Here is a 4,766-nt window from a genome sequence, read left to right as displayed (position 1 = left end):
TTTAAATATAATCCTCCCATTGAAGTAAAAGTAGTTGCACCTATTAAAGTTGAAGAAAAGACTATCACTTATAATGATCCTATTGTTCCTACTGCTTATGTTGAGAAACCACCTTTCCCTATTAGAATAAAGAATCATGCTAAAGCTTCAACAACAAAAGTAATGTTAAGAGACCTAAACCCCCTGAGCAAGTTAAAGTTGCTACTAATGTTGCTACGGTTAAAGATCTCTTGGCCAATAATATTGATGCGATGGTTATTTACTTATGTGATGAGACTGCTAGAATTGCTAAACCTGGTGCTAAAGATAAACATAGACCTGACGTGGGCATGCCTGTTATTTCTGTTAAAATAGGAGATCATTTTTATCATGGCTTATGTGATATGGGTGCTAGTGCTAGTGCAATACCTATTTCCTTATACAAAGAAATTATGCATGATATTGCACCAGCTGAGATAGAAGGTATTGATGTTACCATTAAGCTTGCTAATAGAGATACTATTTCACCAATTGGGATTGTTAGAGACGTTGAAGTCTTGTGTGGGAAGGCTAAATATCCTACTGATTTTCTTGTTCTTGGTTCCCCTCAAGATAGCTTTTGTCCCATTATATTTGGTAGACCCTTCTTGAATACTGTCAATGCTAAGATAGACTGCAATAAGGATATTGTCTCTGTTGATTTAGGGGATATGTCTCATGAGTTTAATTTTTCTAAATTTCGTAGACAACCCCATGATAAAGAATTGCCTAGTAAATATGAAATCATTGGTCTTGCTTCTATTGCCGTGCCTCCTACTGACCCATTAGAACAATATTTGCTAGACCATGAAAATGATATGTTCATGAATGAAAGAAGGGAAATAGATGAAGTATTCTTTAAACACGGACCTATTCTGAAACACAACTTGCCCGTTGAAATCCTAAGGGATCCACCTCCACCTAAGGGTGATCCTGTGTTTGAGCTTAAACCATTACCTGATACTCTTAAATATGCTTATCTTGATGAAAAGAAAATATATCCTATTATTATTAGTGCTAATCTTTCAAAGAAGGAGGAAGAGAAATTATTGAAAACTCTGAAGAGGCATCGTACTGCTATTGGATATACTCTTGATGATCTGAAGGGCATTAGTCCCACTCTATGTCAACACAAAATAAATTTGGAGGAAGACGCCAAACCAGTTATTGATCATCAATGACGGTTGAATCCTAAGATGAAAGAAGTGGTAAGAAAAGAAATATTAAAGCTCCTTGAGGCAGGTATAATTTATCGTGTTACTGATAGTCGGTGGGTAAGTCTAGTTCATTGTATCCCCAAGAAGGGAGGTATTACTGTTGTTCCTAATGATAAAGATGAATTGATCCCGCAAAGAATTATTACGGGTTATAGGATGGTAATTGATTTTCGCAAATTAAATAAGGCTACTAAAAAAGATCATTACGCTTTGCCTTTTAATGATCAAATGCTAGAAATATTATCCAAACATACTCATTTTTGCTTTCTAGATGGTTACTCTTACTTCTCTCAAATACCTGTGTCATCTGATGATCAATCAAAGACCACTTTTACTTGCCCTTTTGGTACTTTTGCTTATAGACGTATGCCTTTTGGTTTATGTAATGCACCTGCTACCTTTCAAAGATGCATGATGGCTATATTCTCTGACTTTTGTGAAAAGATATGTGAGGCGTTCATGGATGATTTCTCCGTTTATGGATCCTCTTTTGATGATTGCTTGAGCAACCTTGATCGAGTTCTGCAGAGATGTGAAGAAACTAATCTTGTTCTGAATTGGGAGAAATGCCACTTTATGGTTAATGAAGGTATTGTCTTGGGGCATAAAATTTCTGAAAGAGGTATTGAAGTTCATAAAGCTAAAGTTGATGCTATTGAAAAGATGCCATGTCCCAAGGATATTGAAGGTATAAGAAGCTTCCTCGGTCACACCAGTTTTTTTAGGAGGTTCATTAAGGACTTCTCAAAAATTTCTCGGCCTCTGACTAATCTATTGCAAAATGATATTCATTTTGTGTTTGATGATGATTGTGTAGAAGCATTTGAAATACTTAAGGAAGCATTGATTTCTGCACCTATCATTCAGCCACCTGATTGGAATTTACCCTTTGAAATTATGTGTGATGCTAGTGATTATGATGTAGGTGCTGTTCTAGGGCACGGAGTTGATAAGAAATTAATTGTCATTCAATATGCTAGTAAAACTCTAGACAATGCCCAGAGAAATTATGCTACCACTGAAAAGGAATTCTTAGCAGTTGTATTTGCTTGTGGTAAGTTTAGACCTTATATTGTTGATTCTAAAGTGACTATTCACACTGATCATGCTGCTATTAAATACCATATGGAAAAGAAAGATGCTAAACCTAGACTTATTAGATGGGTTCTCTTGCTACAAGAATTTGATTTGCATATTATTGATAGAAAGGGAGCTGAGAACCCCGTTGCAGATAATTTGTCTAGGTTAGAGAATGTTCTTGATGACCCACTACCTATTGATGATAGCTTTCCTGATGAACAACTAAATGTCATAAATGCTTCTCGAACTGCTCCATGGTATGCTGATTATGCTAATTATATTATTGCTAAATTTATACCACCTAGTTTCACATACCATCAAAAGAAAAGGTTCTTCTATGATCTGAGACATTACTTTTGGGATGACCCACATCTTTATAAAGAAGGAGTAGATGGTGTTATTAGACGATGTGTACCTGAGCATGAACAGGAATAGATCCTACACAAGTGTCACTCCAAAGCCTATGGAGGACACTATGCTAGAGATAGAACTGCACACAAGGTATTGCAATCCGATTTTTATTGGCCTACTCTCTTCAAGGATGCCCGTAAGTTTGTCTTGTCTTGTGATGAATGTCAAAGAATTGGTAATATTAGTAGACGTCAAGAAATGCCTATGAATTATTCACTTGTTATTGAACCATTTGATGTTTGGGACTTTGATTATATGGGACCCTTTCCTTCCTCTAATGGGTATACACATATTTTAGTTGTTGTTGATTACGTTACTAAGTGGGTAGAAGCTATTCCAACTAGTAGTGCCGATCATAACACCTCTATTAAGATGCTTAAAGAAGTTATTTTCCCGAGGTTTGGAGTCCCTAGATATTTAATGACTGATAGTGGTTCACATTTTATTCATGGTGCCTTTCGTAAAATGCTTGCTAAGTACGACGTTAATCATAGGATTGCATCTCCTTATCACCCACAGTCTAGTGGTCAAATAGAATTGAGTAACAGAGAGCTCAAATTAATTTTGCAAAAGACTGTTAATAGGTCTAGAAAGAATTGGTCCAAGAAACTTGATGATGCATTATGGGCCTATAGAACTGCATATAAAAATCCTATGGGTATGTCTCCGTATAAAATGGTTTATGGTAAAACATATCACTTACCTCTTGAACTAGAACATAAGGCATATTGGGCTATTAAAGAGCTCAACTATGACTTCACACTTGCTGGTGAGAAGAGGCTTTTTGACATTAGCTCACTTGATGAATGGAGAACCCAAGCTTATGAAAATGCCAAGCTGTTTAAAGAAAAAGTTAAAAGATGGCATGATAAAAGGATACAAAAGCGTGAGTTCAATGTAGGTGATTATGTATTGCTATACAACTCTTGTTTAAGATTTTTTGCAGGCAAACTTCTCTCTAAATGGGAAGGTCCTTACGTTATCGAGGAGGTCTATCGTTGTGGTGCCATAAAAATCAACAACTTCGAAGGCACAGATCCGAGGGTGGTGAACGGTCAAAGAATCAAACACTATATCTCAGGTAATCCCATAAATGTTGAAACTAATATTATTGAAATCGTAACCCCAGAGGAATACATAAGCGACACTTTCCGGAACGTTTCAGACTCCGAAAAGGAATAAGTACGTGGTATGGTAAGTAAACTGACTCCAACACAGTTCTAATGGCAATATTTCTTCGTTTTGGAATATTTAGAAAAATAGGAAAATAAGAAGCAGACCGGAAAGGACACGAGGCTCCCACGAGGGTGGGAGGCCCGCCCTACCCCCCTGGGCGCGCCCCCTGCCTCGTCGGCACCTCGTGTGCTCTCTGGACTCTGTTTTCTTGCATGATACTTCTTTTGGTCGGTAAAAATTCATTATATAATCTCCCAAAGGTTTTGACCACCGTATCACGCAAATATGTCTTATCTTTGTTTCAAGCTATTTTTCTGACAGATCTAGGTCGTCATGTCGTCTTCAAGCTCCCCCAAGGACAAGTTCTTCGAGAAGGTCATCAACCCCTACCTCGCGGAGGTGCTGCAACACCCTCAAACCATTGAGATGCGTGATGGGTTGTTGCACATCCGCGATGTTGAGGGACCAAGGAGGACCGGAAGCACAGAGGCAAGGCTCGAGGCATTGGAGCAACAAGTTTTCAAGTGTCAGGAGATGGTGGAGCGTGGACTCGACTCCAATCACATAATGATCACGGAGTTCACCAAAAAATACAAGCTGGACGTCAAGGACATTGGGGAGGCCATCTTCAAGCTTCATGAGAAAATCGAGCACCTTCAAGCCCAGATCTATGACCTACAAAATCAAAACTGTGAGTATGAATATAGATTCAAGAGGATGAGTTTGAATGCAGATTTGAGGATTCAGGAGACTCGATCGTCCTCCTATGATGGTGAGACCATGCCTTGGAAGAGGGATGACAAGCCTACATCATCAACAACTCCATCTCCTTCACCAGCAAAAGAGATATAATCACATGGGTAT

The sequence above is a fragment of the Triticum dicoccoides genome, chromosome 2A, assembly GCF_002162155.2.
Source record: "Triticum dicoccoides isolate Atlit2015 ecotype Zavitan chromosome 2A, WEW_v2.0, whole genome shotgun sequence".
NCBI classification, from domain to species: domain Eukaryota; kingdom Viridiplantae; phylum Streptophyta; class Magnoliopsida; order Poales; family Poaceae; genus Triticum; species Triticum dicoccoides.
Note: the sequence above shows the minus strand (reverse complement) of the source record.